Here is an 18,717-nt window from a genome sequence, read left to right on the forward strand (position 1 = left end):
ATCAAGTGATAAGGATATCTAATTATTCTTTACATACACTTACTTGTGCACACACACACACATACACACACACACACACTACTCACCAGGATCGATAATAATTTTAAGTATCATTGCAGATATAAAATGGGAAAAATACTTTCCTATTTTACAATTATGAGAAATATTTTCCATAATTTGCAATGTACTTTGCTCTGCACAGATTCAGTTCTTACCATTATTACAGTCAGCACTTTTAGTTCTTTTCCTTTATTACTAGTTTCTAGATTGTGGCCTTTCAAGTCTGGTAGGAATGAGAAGAGGATCCAGGTTGGGCCACATACCCATTTTGACAGGAAAAGAAACTTTCTAATAGAATCACAACTAAATTCTTTGCCAGTGGTACTCAAAACTTCAGTTATTTTCTGGGTAAAATGACGATTTTGGCTTATTTGCTCAGTCATATAGATATAAGCAACACCAAAGAGGCTTGCCGATAAAGTTTTCCAAAGAATGAATCACTCCCTTGGAGATTTATAACTGAGGGTGATTCACAATTGAGAAGGATAGCTCCACCAGTCATTCTTCCTTCCTGTTACTATCCACAAACCTCCAGTGGTCCTAGCATTTAATTCCGTATGATGCCTTGGACACACAGCATCCAGACAGTAAGCTTTATTTCCACAAATGTATTCTTCAGTCCCAAAGTGAAGATTTTGCAAAAGCGAGAGAGAGAGACAGAGAGAGAGAGAGAGAGAGAGAGAGAGAGAGAGAGAGAGAGAGAGACAAAGAGAGAGAAATCAGAGAGACTCAGGTTCTACTTAATTTTTTTTATATTTCAATTATAGCTCACATTTAATATCATTTTTATTAGTTTCAAGTGTACAGCATAGTGATTAGACATTTATATAACTTCAAAGGGATCCTCCTGATAAGTCTAGTACTATACGTAGTATTACAATGGTATTGACTATATTCCCTATGTTTTACTTTACATCCCCATGACCATTTTGTAACTATCAATTTGTAATTTTTAATCCCTTCGCCTTTCTTATTCTTCTCCTTAGCCGTCTCCAATCTGGCAACCATCAATATGTTCTCTGTATCTATGAGTCTGTTTCTGTTTCACTTGTTTATTTTGTACTTTAGACTCCACATATAGGTAAAAACATATGATATTTGTGTTTCTCTGTCAGACTTATTTCACTTAACATTATACTCTCTAAGTCCATCCATGTTGCTGCAAATAGTAAGATTTCATTCTCTTTTATGGCATAGTAATATTCCATTGTATATATGTACCACCTTTTCTTTATCCAGTCATCTATCAATGGACATTTAGGTTGCTTCCATTTCTTGGCTATTGTAAATAGTGTTGCAATGAACATAGGGGTACATATATCTTTTCAAATTACTGTTTTGGATTTCTTCGGATAATCACCCAGAAGTGGAATTGCTGGGTCATAAGGTAGTTCCATTTTTAATTTTTTAAGGAAACTCCAAACTATTTTTCATAATTGCTGTATCAATTTGTAATCCCTCTAACAGTGCATGAGGGTTCCCTTTACTCCAAATCCTCACCAACACTTATTGTTTGTTGATATATTGATGCTAGCCATTCTGACACATATGAGGCGATATCTCACTGTGGTCAATTTGCATTTCTCTGATGATTAGTGACATTGAGCATCTTTTCCTATGTCTATCGGCCATTTGTATATTCTCTTTGGAGAAATGTCTATTCAGGTCCTCTGCCTATTTTTTAATTGGATCGTTTGTGTTTTTTGCTGTTGAGTTGTATGAGTTCTTTACAAAACGTTGATATTAACACCTTATCAGATGTACCATTGGTGACTATCCTCTCCCATTCAGTAGGTTGTCTTTTTGTTTTGTCGTTGGTTTCTTTTGCTGTGCAAAAATTTTTCAGTTTGCTATAGTCCCATTTGTTTTTTGGTTGTTGTTTCCTTGCCTGAGGAGAAGGCCCAGGATATCCCAAAGACTACTGCCAGCTGCTGCCTGCCCATACAGCTTAGCCACTCAAACAGCGCTGTGAAGTACTCAAGTTGGGGGAGGTGGGGTCTCAGATAGTTACCAGGGTGTGAAGAATGATGTTCACCAGATTAATGCATATTCAGGTTGGCTACATTGCTGAGCCTGAGACCACTCAGCCAAAGGCTCAGACCACACAAGTGCATCTGTCACCCATCTGAGGCTCATGTACCCCCAGGAGTTGTCCAATAAAGACTGTTGTGTGGGTCAGTGCTGGCTGCCTGCCATTAAAAGTGCCTCTACTAATTCTTGAGTTGGGTAGGGTAGGGTCCCAGGGAGTCACCAGATTGGAGTGAGAGGATTTCACCAGGCCAATGCAGATTCAGACTTTTCCATGGGGGAAGGGAGGACTCAACACAAAAAAATATGGTGCTAACCATAGGCTAAGCAAGGGGCGTGCTAGCATAAGGATGGTGGCCACTGTCCCTTCTGCCCTTGCCACAAGACACACAACTCAGTCTCTCCCTGTATGTCTCTGGTGTCCTCTGTGTCACTGTCGTTCTGACACAGACCAGAGTAAGTGTCTGCAACTGAGTGAATCTATATTCAGGCCCTTTAACATGACGCCTGGTTTCTAGCAGCCTTCTACCTCACCCAGACGGACAGAATCCCCACGTTTTTCACAGCCAGATGTTGTGGGGGCTCTGTTTCCTGACACTGGTGCTCTGGACTGTGGATCCCAGTGTGGACCTGGGGACCTTCATCCCTCAGAGGTGACCTCCATAGGTGATATATTCATCCCAATTCTCAACCACCACATGAGCGTGGAGCCATCCCATTTCACATTTCTATCCCTCTCATGAGTATCAATGATCCTTCTTCTTTATGTCCTTAGTCATAGGACTTCTGTTCAACTAGTCTTCAGGTGGTTCTCCAGGTTGATTGTTCTATAATTTAGTTGTAATTTTAACGTGGTCATGTGAGGAGGTAAGCGCAGCATTTATATACTCCACCATCTTGACTGGACTCACTCAAGTACCATTTTAAATGCCAAGCTACAACCTAAACACCAGGCTATCCCAAAATCATCAACAGCAGCACTTTGTCACATCTAATCTTGAATTTAATATACAATACCTATAATATTCCATTACACTCTGAAATTTTTATTAACATGGAAAAGATCACTTCTCCATATTATTAACTTGCCTGCATCATTGTGTCAAACTACAAATATTGCCCTACAATAACAGCTAATATTAGTTCAGGATTTATTAGGCACTGTTGTAAGTACATTAGATAAATCAATAGATGATAGATAGATAGATAGATAGATAGATAGATAGATAGATAGATAGACAGATAGAAAAAGGTAAATAAATTTTTAGATATAAGGTCATTTAAACATCACATCAACTCATAAAATAGGGGTTAATTTATCTCCGTTTTATAAAGGAAGAAGAAACTAGGCTATAGAGAAGGTAAGCAATTTGCCCTTAGTTGCAGTTAGTAAGTGGCAAACTCTCTATTAAAACCCAAATATTCCTGAACCACTGTCACAAGCTTCCCTTTAGTTACTCTTCTGTCTAGCATCTCTCAGAATCCTATTTCTTACCAGTTATGCCAGTTGAATAAAAATTTGTGTGATTCACTTCTCCATCTGTCACAAAAACACCCAAAACAAAACAAAACAAAAAACCTTTGTCCCTTTATTCCAAGTCTATCCCTATAGATATCAACAATTCTACCATTTTTGAATATTTAGCATAAGCTCCTATGGATACCATCTTTGTCCTGAAATAAACATGGACTGACAAGAAAAATTGAATAAAATAATAGTTGGCTCAACACATCCTTTCCCTTTTTAACATTATTTTTCATATTATTTTCATAATAAAATCTCTGCTTTTCAATCATTTAATTAATACTTTTTCAAACAGGTAGTGAGACAAAGAGCTTGTGATACATTAATCTTGTCAATCTTTTTACTTTTTTTTGTATTTCTACATAATAAGCGTAATGGGAAATTATTAAGTCAGGGTTGAAAGAGATAATTTTAGAAGACATCAATATGATCTCATTAGATATTTATACAAGTTGTCTAGGTTTTAGAAAGAGTAAAAGAATACTTAGAAAGCAGAAAAGTTTTTTTTTTCTTCTTTTTTAAAGTAATATAGAACATTATACTTTAGAAAAGTCTGGTTCTAATATCAACATTGTCTCTAACTTGCTATATGGATGTGGACAACGTTACTTACTTTGTTCATTTGCTAAGTGAGAATGTTGATTATTATCATAGAGGCTCATTTCTATGCTAAAATTCTATTTCCATCCTATTACAAAGCAAAGAAAGTGGCAAGTTGATATAGATGGTGTCTATCAGAATTGATATCCAAGGTGAGATGATTTTGACTTACCCCTCAAAAAAATTTAAAAAAAATGATATTTATTCAAATGTTGTCATTAAGTTGACATAGTTCAGCTCCCTAGACCCCACCCAGCCCAAACCTTCACCACCTGTCTTTGACTATATCGGCTTGCTCCATTCTGACTCATTTATATTCTAAACTCCGTGGATGAGTAGATATTCTTTAGGAAAGAATAACTTCCACTCTTTCTAAAGAACATGGGTGGGCAAAGCTCTTCTAACTTCCACATGCCACCACCTTCTACCCAATTACTTTTTATATAGTTTGTAAAGTGCTGTTGACAAGATGTCACTTGGTCACTAAGTGGCCTTGATTGTAAGTATACCAGTTTTCTCTAGACCAGTCATTCTGGAATTTGGCAGCGCATTGCAGTCATCTGGGGAAGCTTTTAAAACTACTGATGCTTGGGTTCCACACCCAGAGATTCTGATTTAATAGATCTGGCATGGGGCATGAGCATTGGGATTTTTAAAAATTTCTCTAGGTGATTCTAATAACTAGCCAAGATTGAAAATTCTTCTCAGTTCTCAAAATGTGTTGAAGAATCCAAACTTTGGATCTCTAAAAATACTGCGGTCACCTTTCTATATCAGTCTCCTTATCTCACTCCTGGTGTGTTGTGAGTCAAAAGAAAGAGCATACACTATTCATTTGGGGCTATAAGAAAATATTTTTGTTTTAGAAGAAAGAAAAAGATTGCAGATTTTTCTGTATTTAAGGTACTGAATAATTCCTCTTAGGTAGAAAATGGCTTTTATCCTTTAAAATGCGTGTTTGTTTGTTTTTTTTCATTATGAAGGGCAAGATATAGGGTAGTGTTTGCATGAGAAAACAGAGAGAAATATAATTGATTGCTTACATAATAAAGTTAATATTTGCTCTTGCTGATGCAGAGAGATTATCTTAACATTAAATAATTCTAGCTTTAAACACATAACCCTAGAGGCGGTAATTGTGTATTGGGGAGAAAAGATGGTTGCTGGGGGATTTTTTGTTTGTTTTTTCAGTTTTATTGGGACCACCCCCCGGTTGTGAAAGTTGGAGAAGAAATGGAGTGGTCAGGGATAGAGAGTAGAGAGGAATAACTTGGAGAAAAGACTTTGTAAATAGAGAATAGGTTCCAGCAACACAGGTACAGATTAAGCTCAAAGGAAAGACATGGATATTATTTAAACATTCCCTGGGACAGTCTGTGATTAATGAGTTTAAAAAGAGCAATTTCCTATTTTATGCTTAAATGTCCTAAGCTCCACCCCTCTCCAAATCATTAATACAGATTTATTCACTACTAACTTAGTAATGCTGTTACTTGCCCTGCTTGTGGAATAAAGTCTACATTTATATTTTGAGGTGAAGCTGATCAGAGAGATATAGGAATATGTGGAGGTTGAGGGAGATGGGCCAGAATGATCAGGGAGAAGCTAGCCAAAACAAGAAATTTGGCACAAGAGACAACAAATAACCACCAAGACAGATAAGCACAGTCAGTCTTCAGGAATTCTCAAAAATATTTGTGAGGAATATGAATTTCTTGGAGTCTAAAGTGTGCTCTGTATTCAAATTATTTATGTTAGGAATTAAATAAAAATTTTCCCCACTTAGTCCAGAGGATAGAAATGGGTTCCTAGTGGTATGTATGAAGGGGTCAAAACACTAGGGACCAGAACTGTTATTTATTCCTATCTCAGCAGCCCCATTGTCCATGTGTCTGTGTGTGTGTGTGTGAGAGAGAGAGAGAGAGAGAGAGAGAGAGAGAGAGAGAGAGAGAGAGAGAGAGAAAGGGAGGAGTGGAGGGAGATGCCATTGAGTCGGCTTTGACGTCTGGTGACCCTACGAATGAGTAATGCCCACATGTCCTGTCCTCCACAGCCCTGCTGTCCTGCAGATCCATGCTTATGTCTTCTGTTATGAACTCCATCCATCTCATATTTGGTCTTTCTCTTTTCCTGCTTTCTTTTATTTTTCTCAGCATTGTTGTCTTTTCCAAAGAACCCTGCCTTCTTGGGATGTGCCCGAAGTAGGACAGCTTCAGTTTCACCTGCAGCGATGTTTGGAGTGAGGTCATCAGGTCAGAAAAGATCCTTGGAGCTTTCATCATGTAACGGAGAATAAGGACATTGCATCTACCCTTTACTGAAGAACGAAACCACAAAGGAACTCTCAGTTTCTAGATTATAGCTGTGACTTCTCTGAGCCCTCTAAAAAGTCCCCGGAGTTGTAATGCCTTTTTATCTAAAGTTATAGTTATATCTTGTTTTTATAAGAGAGATGGAAGCCCTATCAAAAGAACAAAATAAGCCATAAATTGTCCAACATTAGGATAGTCACAGAATGCTAAATAGTTTCTAAGTCTGTAAGTAAGGTATGTTTTATTGAATTACTAGTAATTCCTATTTAGATAATATATTTTTTATTTGAGGCTTTTAAGTAAGATATGCTTAAATTCTCAATAAATGGCCAATTTTAGTATACTCATGCGATATTCTTGGTGATAGGCTGGCATTTATTTTTTTCTTAGAGATTTTTTCTCCTTATATAAATACTGGTATAATTTTTAGTCTAGTAGTTCCAAAATATATAAAACAAACAAAACAATAAGTAAAATACAAAACTTACGTAGACAGCCTGTGCAAGAGTCATCTCGGTGGCTTATTGAAACTTCAGATACTAGGGTCCCAATTGCAATTGGACAGGAGTAAGGAGCAGAAATCTTTTTTCTAGAAAAAGCATGGAGAACTCAGACTTGAGAAATACTAGGCTAAATGATAGACCCCCTCAAACAACCTACAGTTCTGGAGTTTACGTATCTTTTGCTGCTAAGAGCAAATGCATATATTCTGTTTGTTGTCTGATCACTTTATTTTATAGTTTTCAAATTTCTCTTTCCAGCTCCTTTTCTCCTTGCCCTTCTTCTTCTTCTTCAGTATCTGTTTTCTCCTCCAATCTTCCATCTGAAATCTAAATGATGAACAGGAGCCAAAACAATAAAGGGAATATCTGAGGAAAGATCATTCCCAGCTGACGGGACAGCAAGTGCAAACAATAGGCAGGGACAAGCTGGTGAGAAGCGCCAGTAAGCTGTCTTTGGTGACAAGTAGAGTCAAGGAGGCAGAAAGTGGTCACTTTCAAGGTCAAAGACACAGGCCAGAGTCAGATATATATATATATCTGGCTATATAGGCCATCACAGGGTTTGGATTTTATTCCAATTGTAATGAAAGGAAATCAGAAGATTACAAATAAGAAGAAAAGGTTGGGTTCTGGCTGCTTTGTGGAAATGAGTTATGGGTGCTCAAGAGAAAGGTCTGCTAATGCAGCAGGAATATAAGAATGTGATGATAGTGATTGGACCTGGGCCGCCCTGACAAGGGCATGTGTTGCTTATTATCATTTGATACTCAGAGTTGTCCCCAACTGCTTCTGTCATCTCCCCTGTACTGTGGCTACTGCATACCAGGAACTATATTTTCCCAAGCCCCTGACCAGCAAGCTACTGATTTAGACTCTACCTACCATGTTTCCCTGAAAATAAGACCGGGTCTTATATTAAGATTTGCTTCAAAAGATGCACTGTGTTTCCCTGAAGATAAGACTGAGCCAGACAAACAGCTCTAATGCATCTTTTAGAGCAAAAATTGATATAAGACCCGGTCTTATTTTAGTATAAGACCGGGTCTTATAATATAGTATATATAATATAATGTAATGTAATGTAATATAATATAATATAATATAATATAATATAATATAATATAATAAATATAATGTAATATAATATAATACAATACCGGGTCTTATTTTACTATAAAACTGTGTATATAATATAATATAATATAATGTAATATAATACCAGGTCTTATATTAATTTTTGCTCCAAAAGGCATATTAGAGCTGATTGTCCAGCTAGGTCTTATTTTTGGGGAAACACGGCATTAGGGTTTATGTTCAGGGGATGTCATCCTGAAAAATCATGCTAGGGCTTATTTTCCGGTTTCGTCTTATTTTCAGGGAAACACGGTATTGTGGGCACTCACACAAGATTTACAAGAAGAAAAAGAGTTAGAATTCATTCTTCTTCCAGTATGGTGCTGGCAGCCAAGTCTACTGGAGTGGTGGCAGTAGTTTTATGCAGCTTCTTCAAATCCAAAGTCTACTGCCAGTGTCCATCTTCACAGGCATAATTTCAGCATCAGCTACTTGCAGTTTTATCATTTCTAGATGGCCTCCCCAATGCTTACATTTATCTTTCTACCCTCTCCAACAATACTGCAAGCAGTGGATCTTGTATTAAACCTTTCTGTTTGAAATGTATAGACTGATTTCTGATTCCCCGACTAAACTCTGATTGATATAGTTGTTTATTTGTTTGTTTGTTTGTTTGCCCAAGAGTAGTTCCAAGAAAATCTCTCAAAGATGGGACTCTGGGAGTAATTGTTTGTTCTGATCAGGTTTGAAGGTACTGATGATCTCATCTCCAGGAGTAAACGGGATGCTGGTTATACAGATCATTTAGACCAAGTGGCTATTAGGGTATAAGTGATGATTGCAAGTTCTCTGTGTGGACTAATTACTACTGGCTACGTTGAAAGCAGAACATAAAGACAATGATGAGTTCAGGGCTTTCAGTTATAAGCAAAGAGCTGGAGTCTTTCAGTGACTAACCTGAAATAATCTCTTATCTACAAGAGATAAGGTGACCAACATAGGCAAAAACCAGGATGTGGGGACAGAGTGCCAGAGAGCATTCTCCAGGCTTTTGGCTTCACATGGAAAAGTGCTGACTCAGGTAGTAGATGGCTGTCAGCTGTGGCTAATTGACCATCAGCTGTAACCAGTTAGCCAATTAGCTACTGATATAACTGCCGCAGCTGCTTTGGTTGGTGAGTCAGTCGGTGGATTGGCAGGGAGAGAAGCGGACAGTAGGTTGCAGGTCATGTGGATCTAGTCTCCAGTGAGACGATAGTGGTATGACACCCCTATCTATGGCCCTGTGGGTGTTCCTTTTTGGCCTAGCCATATCCTGTGTTCTTATGTGGGGAGCGGGACCAGAGACCCCACAGGCCACCTCGCATGACACAGGGTTTGAAATTTTACTCTGTGGGTTTGAAAAATTATAATGTAAATTGAATTCAGAGCTTTAGTAGATCTCTAACTTGACAATATTTATACTTTTAAAAAATGAATCAGACTCAGAGAATTGGATAAGAAAAATCTTGGTTAACTGAGAGGAACCTGAGAAATTTGAGACTAAGTTGCACTGTGTTTCCTGGAGGAAGCAGAATATTCTTCTTTGAGTGAAGGGACAAACCCTTTCTTATTGCATCTGAAGCAATTATCTTACAGTGACCAATCTATTCAGGATACATCCTTCACTTCTCATTTTTTCTAGAACTATAATTAGAACACACCCCAGGATTAAACATATATGATCTGTCCATAAGGAAACGCATTATACTCCAAAATAACCACAAAATTTTGCTAACTTTTATTGATAAAACCATGAGGGGATATACTTGGAAATGGCCAGGAAACAAGATATATGTCATTGGTTTGGGCTAAGTTTAAAGATATAATTGCCCTGGAGCCATTGAATTAACTCAAGGAGTAAAAGAGGCTCCAACAATTGCATGTGGTTGACTGAAATCTCACCTCATCAGTGTCCTACATGAAAGTTCAGATGTCAAAAATGTATTAGTATTTGTAAAGGAAAGGATCTCGAGTTTTGAGGAGAACGGAATGTTGGAGTGGATCTATTCTCAGACTAGGAAGGCCCAGAGGACTGCCTTCACCAAGATATTGCCAGAGAAAACCATCAATACAGAGCTTCTAGGTAAACTTCTGTGCTTGCTATGCTTTTGGTGTGGATAGAAATCTAAGATGATGCTATCAGAATGGTCTCTCTGATTTTATTAGGGATGTGGTCAAAGAATGGCAGCATTTAAATACAAGACAAGGTTGGCAAGACTACCAAAATGGGTCATAGGGCTGGCATGGTACTCAGAATGTTTTCACATGGAGGGAACTTTGACACAGTGGGCAAACAATTATGGAACAACCTACTAAAGTACTAAATGGTGTGTTGAATCAAAAGCTCTAGATCTTGTAAATAGGGACCTACTGAGTTATTAAAATGGAAGTTCTCAGCCTCTCACTGAAATCCTAGATCACAGCTGGTTCACCCAGGTGAAGCCCCTTAAATGAAAGACCTTGAACATCTGCCAAAAGTGTTTATTGTGAATTATCCTCCTAGTATTTTTCAAAGGGCCCTGTAGACATTTGCCAGGGTCACTGTGTATAGAGGAGAGAGGAGAATATGGAAGCTTTAGAGAAATTTTAAGACATTGAATCTAAGCTGTCACGCAGAATGTGTGGGGACAGACCCAGGAGTGCAGTTTCCAGGCTCTCGGCCTCACGTGGAAAGGTGCTCACTCGGGTAGTAAATGGCCATCACTTGTGACTGGGTGGCCATCAGCTGCGGCTAGCTGGCCGTCAGCTGTAACCAGTGAGCCATTGGCCACTAATACAACTGCTGTGGCTACGCTAGCAGCAAATGGGGGCTAGCAAGAAGATGGTGGCTGGCAAGCGTGGATTGCAGTTAGCAGGGCGGATTGCAGTTAGCAAATGGGGATGGTCGGTTGGCAGAGTAGCAGACAGCAGGTTGCAGATCATGTGGCTCCTGCTTCCTGTGTCTCCAACCCAGCCGCCAGTGAGACTATAGCGGTGTGACTCCCCTATCTATGGCTCCATGGGTGTTCCTTTTTGGCCTCACCATGTCCTGCGTTCTTATGTGTGGAGTTGAGACTCCGCATGGCACCCTGCATAACAGAGATAATATGTTTTTGTTGCTTTGTGGTAATTTGTTACCATAATAGGTATAGAAAGCTAATACAGAATCAGAGAAAGAAAAGGAGCTGCTTTCTTGCTTGGGTTTTATGTCTCCCACAGGTTCCACAGTTCCCCAAATGTCTATTGCAGACAGGAATGCTGATGGAACACCTGGAGATCCCTGGATGAGAATCATGATACAGACTCCCAGAGTTTTGAATTGCAGCTATGTGTTGTTACACACACACACACACACACACACACACACACACACACACTATTCATACTTTGAAAAAGAGTTCCTGGGCTTGCTACTAGGCTCCAGAAAAGATCAAATACCTGATCTGGAATACATAACATAATCTGCCCCACTCATGAATTATTGTTATCTGATCCACCAAACTACAAAATTGGGTGTACATAGCAGCACTCCATTCTCCAGGGGAGCTACATAAGTCTTGAAGTCTCTGAAAGCACAAGGAAGTTCTGTATTATCTTTGGCTGAGGGTCTCATGTCACATGCTCTTTCTGCATTGTCCCATCTCTCTCAACTCACATCTCTTGGTAAATTCCCTAGGATGACTGACTGGTAAAACAACTTCATCTAGGCTTACCAGTGCACACATAGGCACCTACTACAGAAAAAAGGTGTTAATAATCATGCAGACAAGACAGTTAATGCTAAGTGTGTCACTCAGCCTCTTTCCACAGATCATGGTTGAAACAAGTACCTATCGTGGCAAGATTATTAAAGTTATGTACAGGCTCATCAATGTCATAGTCCCCTTAAAAGCCCTAGCTGACTCTTTCTCCTGCTGTATTCTTAATCTGCAGTAGCAGAGGTCAAGGCTAATTTTCCAATATAACTCCATTCTCTAATGGACTGATCAGACACCTATAGGCAGAGTGATTCCATTGGAATCCTTACACCAAGAAAATGATATAATTTTGCCTTCAATGCAATACACATTTATAGTGGATATGGATACAAATACCTTGTCCATAATGTTTCTCTCATTTCCTTATTCATGATTATGGTATCCCATACAATATTGTCTCTTTCTGAGGAACCCATTTTCCGGCAACATAAGTGAGGCAAATGAGCTTCCCAATTCTTCTATGTATTCCATCATCTTGAAATTGCTTGCCTTGTAAAATGTCAGAAGGCCTGTTGAAGACTCATGTATGGGGTTAGTTGGGAGAACACTTGCAGTGCTGTCCTACAGAATGCAAAATAAACTTTGAATATTATTTTGATCCTATAAACAGTGAATGGAGCTTTTTCTTCCAAAGTCAGAATACATGAACCTGGGAACCAAGGAACAGGAGCGGATAGGGCTGGATTCTTCTATCACTATTGCCTCTATTCAACCACTCAAATATCTGTTCCTTGTCCCCATGGCTTTTGATGCAGAAACATTAATGCACCTAATTACCAAGAAAGGAATACTTCCACCAGGAAATATAGCAATGTTTTAATTGAAATAAAATTGATACTCTTTTTGGTGAGTATGCTTCTTTTTAGCTTGGTTTCTTGGCTTTCTTTCCCTTCTTCTCCATATGTCAGGCTGTGTCTATACTTCTAATCATAAATATAATATTATTAGTGATACATAAATACAAAATTCCTCCCTCTTAGTTACTACTGCAAAATTTTAGGAAAGCATATCTGAGTGTGTCTGCTAGGGTTAGATCTAACCCCAATATGATTAGCAGAGGCCAAAGAGAAAATAACATCATAATTGTCTATGCAGACATTCCAAAATGGGCCTCAAAATCCAGGTGGTCATTTTCATTATCTCATTAAAACCTCACATCAAAGGCAGCTGAGATTTCAACTGAAGACATCTTGTCCTTTGAGTTATAAATATGACTGACTTGAACCGCCAACTACATGCTCTGTGGAGGTTCAATTTCTTTCATAAGAGATAAGTTCCCAAAGGCTTACGTTCTCCATCTCCAGGATCCTGCTTCCATGTGTGTGTATATATATCTGCCCCTTTCCACTCTAACCCAAGTGTAAAGTTCAACCACTTACTTAACGTTCACTAAAACAAAACAAAACAAAAACAATTCATATATAGCGTGCATCATACTGGGAGTTTAGAATTATAGAAAAGGTCAGATCATATTAAAATGTCAACTAATCCCACTATAATCTATCTCATGAGATTTTTAATAATACCAACATTAGTCATTCAATTCATGCATCATTAGCTTCTCTCTGGTCAATTTCTACTCTGAGACCAGAAAATCTAAATCTAAACAAAATCATCAATTTTTTTTTTATGATGTACAAGTTAACCCTCTCTTAGTTATATAGCAATATTATATCAATTTCAATATCAATCAAGTTTGTATCTTCCCCAAACAGAAAATCTCTTTAAAAATCTGTAAAGTATTAAGTAATGATATAAATTTATCAAATGATAATTTTATTAAAATGATCGATTTTCATGTAGTTAAACGATCATGAGATATTGGAATGATTGTGCCTGTATTTAAAAGGAGTAATATGAGACCAAGCAATGATAAATTAAATGCCACATTAGGAAGACATGAACTTTTAACCCAAGTATGTTTTATTCCAAATTCATGCTTTTTCCACGGCAATTGACTTCTTCCCAGATGTTTATTGATGCCTTGCTAGATACCAAAGGATTCATATTATACATCATTTATTTCTTCACAGCAACCTTGTGAAGTTAGCAGTCAGGATATTTTTATTTTATTCTATTAAATTTCTTGGGGTGACAATGGTTAGTAAAATTATATAGCTTTCAAGTATACATTTCTATAACACACCATCTGTATATTGCACTGTTTGTTCGCCATCCAGTCAGTTCTCCTTCCATCACCATATCGTGTTGGCATCTAGTCAAGATATTCTCATTAGCTTTGATAACATTTTGAGCCTCTGTGTCTCCACCTGTAAGATGAGGCATTTGGACTTAATTATCAGGGTGGCCACTTGTGATCCTCATCTTAGGAGACCATATTCTATTTTCTGTCATTCTTTCTCACTTTGATTATAGTAATAACTTTTCTTGGGTTTAATAAAATCAAAAGAACTCTCTTTCTAGTATTTATCATATGTATTAGAGTTAATTTTTATGTGTATTCATATTCGCTATATTCAGGAGGACAAATCAAATATGTATTTTTATATCCCCAGTGCCTATGTGTATAGTAAGGCCTTAATGAATACTTGTTGATTAACAAATTAACGAGTATGTATGATTTAACTATATAATCTTGCACTGCATATGATGAAATGGTTCATGTTTATTAACAGGCTAATGTGAAAGTCTGCATTAATGTTCAATACAATTCAAGTGAAAATCACTTTCTTTCAGCTAAATAGATTTTAAAAAGTGAAGCCCACACACACACGAAAAAATCCATTTACAAAGGTGAAAGTGAGTTCATTTGTGAACAGGGAGTGAATTTTTTCTTGTTTTGTTTCTCTCAAAATTGGTTATTTTTTTGTTTGCTTGTTCATTTATATTGAAATATTAGTATGAAAATGTGTTTATGTTGTCCTTTCACGGGCTTAATATTTTATGTTACCCCATAATGCATTCATACATGTGTTTCAGACATTTTTGTATGTCTAAGATACAGTAGTTCAATTCTAAATAAAAAAATAAAAAATAAATAAAAAATAAAAAAATAAAAAAATAAAAATAAAAATGAGAGAATTTAACATCTGTGAACATGACAACAGGGTTGCCTATGATGAAGTTTCTGAAAAAAAACACAATTTTTTTTTTTGGTCTTTCCTGTTAGTAATCTGTACAATTCCCATGTACATATATTTTACTACCTTCTATATGGAGAAAAAAGGTGCATTTTTATTTATGGGATTTGGAGGAAAAGTTCAATTGAAATCTTCATTGTACATATTCTTTGTTGTCCAAACATCTCCTGAACGCAGGTTTTGTGCAAAGAGTTGCACCATGCTACAGATAACATTCATGCTTCAGAGCCTGCAGGACTGCCTTTCCGAAGGTCCTGAATTGATTTTCACATACATGGGTGTGAAAGCATAGAGTGTGTTAGCATTTCCTTTTACCCAAAAAGAATAAATAAATGAAATGAAATAAAAAGTAAAATGAAACTGAAATACCAGTGTTCGTGTTGTTAGTTGTTAAGTTTTTAAGCTGTTTTGTAATCGAATGTTTTAGATATGTTATTGGCAATTAGGTTTGCTTATCTGCTGTCCTGTTTTCTTCAGTCAGAACATTATCTTTTAGGTAACATTATTGTGTGGAGCTAACTGGAAATAAGAAGCAAGGAAACAATTTTACCAGCCAGTGTGATTAGTAGAGATACATAATTGCCTGCCTATTTACTTTGAAGCTGTCATTTAATGAAGTGGTTATAACTAAAACTCTAATGGGGAAACATTCCTAATTCCTTTTTAATATTTCCCTATGTCTGGGAATGTAATTTAAAAGAAATTTGAATGTTGATTGCTAAATTATATTCTTTTCCATCAGCACATTGAGTTGTTTCTGCGTTTATAGGCAACAAAACAGATCATTTAAGATGTTCTATAAAATAAACAGCTAATCATTGTAAGATCATGCTAACAAGTTCAATAAAAATACCAATTCTTGTACAATTAACACAATTTAAATGTTGTTTTTTTATCCAATGTTCTTAAATATTTCCCCCCAAAGTTTATCAATTCTCCTATGTTTTCTGCATTATATGTTACTTATAAAAATTATATCTAAACAAATGTTTTATTATAAAAATCAAATGGAATGTTGTCCATATAAATTGTAGAATTGACTTGTTTAAATTTCCCCATTAAACATATCTATTTAGCATAAGCATAGTAAAAAACATCAATCACAAAAGGTGAATGAGTGTATGATTTTTTTAAATAAAATATTCTTGAAATAGCAAAATTATAGAAATGGAGAACAGGCTGATAGTTGCCAGGTGGTAAGGATGGTGAGGGGAGGAGGGGAGGTGACTATCAAGCTGTACCCATGAGAGAGCGCTTTGTGGTGATGGACTAGATCTGTATTTTGTTTGCTGTGGTGGTTACATCATGTGATAAAATAATGTAAAAACTATATACATGCACTATGCCAGTGTCAATTCCCTGTATTTGATGTTGTATTTCACTTAATAAGATCTAACGATTGGGGGAAAATGGAAGAAGGGAACATGAGAACATTGTGCTATAGGCCTCTCTATGCTATTGTGGCGACAAAGCCCCAGAAAGCAGTTTCCAGGCTCTCGGCCTCACATAGAAAGGTGCTGGCTTGGGTAGTAAATGGCCATAAACTGTGATCAGATGGCCATCAGCTGTGGCTAGTTGGCCGTCAGCTGTAACCCGTAAGCCATTGGCCACTAATATAACTGCTGTGGCTACGCTAGCAGAGAGAATGGGGGCTAGCAAGAAGATGGTGGCTGGCAAGCACGGACTGCTGTTAGGACCGCGGGTTGCAGATTATATAGATCCTGTTTCCTGTGTCTCCAGCCCAGCCGCCAGCGAGAATATATTGGTTTGACTCCCCTATGTATGGCTCTGTGGGTGTTCCTTTTTGGCCTCACTGTGTCCTGCGTTCTTTTGTGGGGAGCGGGAGCTGAGACCCCGCCGGACGCCCCACATGACAGCTATCTTTGTGACTTTCCATGAATCTATAATTATTGCAAAATAAAGTTTAAAAACTATATCTAGTGAGGTAGTAGAGTGTACTACTTAAGTCCATGCGCTCTAGAAAGACTGTCTGAATTGAAATTCTGACTTTATCTCTTGCCAGCTTGTTTTATCTCTTACCAGCTATAAACCTTTAAATCAATCAATCCAGAAAACCAGACCACAGTCTCCTCAAAATGTAGAAAATAATGTCCCCCACCTCATATATACATAACTTAAAACGTTGCCTGACCTGTTGGAAATGCTATTTAAGGGATTTCTATCAACATCATCATCATCATCATCATCATCATCATCATCATCAAGATTATGGATTTCATAATTCATGAAATCATTGAGGAATCATGGAAACACTGACTTGCCTTAGATTATCAGCCCAAGATAATCACTCTTTAGGACTGTTGTCCCAAACCACGTATTACTAGCACTCCCTTTCATTTTTAAATGCATTCTATTGGGATTATAAAAGATTTAGGCACCTTATTTAAAAGTCTATTACACTTGGATCCTCACGCACCTCAATCCATGTTCCATAAACTCTGTTTAAAAAAGTCAATTGTAATAGTCAAATTTAATAGATCATGGCAGTCTATTCACTTTTTAGACATCACTAATTGTCAGAAATTAGTGAATTGTCAGAAGTTTCTTTGACAGAGCTGAGATCTGACTCCCTAAAATGACCTCTCAACTCCCATGATCTTAATCTGTCTTCGGGTGCTATACAAATAAGGCTAACTCCTCTTTCATGTTACATCTTTCATATCTCTGAAGCTTTCTATATTCATCAAACTCTCAGTCCTGCCTCCTTACTTACCACTCACCTCAGCAACACTTTTTCCTCAGCCTTAATATCTACCATTCCATCTACCATTTCTAATGAGCAAATATCTTACATTCTCATTGTTTTCCCCTGGAATCATTACAGTTTGCTAATGTTTCTTCTAAAATGTGGTGTCTGGAGCCAATGCTCACCAAGATATGATCCATGTGCTGTAAACAATGGGGCCACTGTCTGCTTTTTTTAAAACATGCTATGCATTTATTAATGCAGTTTAATATCACATTTGCTTCATTGGCAGTCATGACACAATTTGTAGGTGCTTGTGTAATTAAAGTTTTGACCTAGACACTATTATTTTCTTAATACACTTCATAATACATGTTAAAATAGATTTTCTGATATGAATGCTTTGACTGTCGTCAGTCAGATTATATAATTCATTAGTACATAATTAATATATAATAATAAATTATATATTAAATATATGTTAATAATTAACAATAAATTAGTTAGTTGATAATTACTAATAAATTATATATGAAATATATGTCATTGATGCATAAGTTAATTATATCAAAGAAGTTATAATTCTAATATTAATATATTATACATATATGCAGATATAGGTAAATAACATACTTGAGAAAATAATCTAAAGTTAGAAAATATTTTGCCATGTTTATTGAAATGTAAATGATGGAAAATACAGTGCATACAATTTCAGTTTGTTGTGAATCAAGGTGTTTTCAAAGAAAACGTCTCTCGCTTCCCTTCTGAAAAAAATAACAGGTGTATGTGGAGCACATGATGCTAATCCCCACTGTACACAGTGATAGAAAAAAGAAATTATTGAAGCTGATTAGTCTATCACAATGTAACCATGTTTTACTACTTATGATTCATATAATCACCTCCTAGTCATAAAACATCCTACTGTACTCCCCACGGTTAGTTATGTTTTATTAGTACCAGCCAATAATAGCCTGTGTAGAGATGGTTTTATCATTGCTTCACATTAAGATATGTCTGAGAGC

The sequence above is a fragment of the Rhinolophus hipposideros genome (genome assembly GCF_964194185.1).
Source record: "Rhinolophus hipposideros genome assembly, chromosome: 2".
NCBI classification, from domain to species: Eukaryota; Metazoa; Chordata; class Mammalia; order Chiroptera; family Rhinolophidae; genus Rhinolophus; species Rhinolophus hipposideros.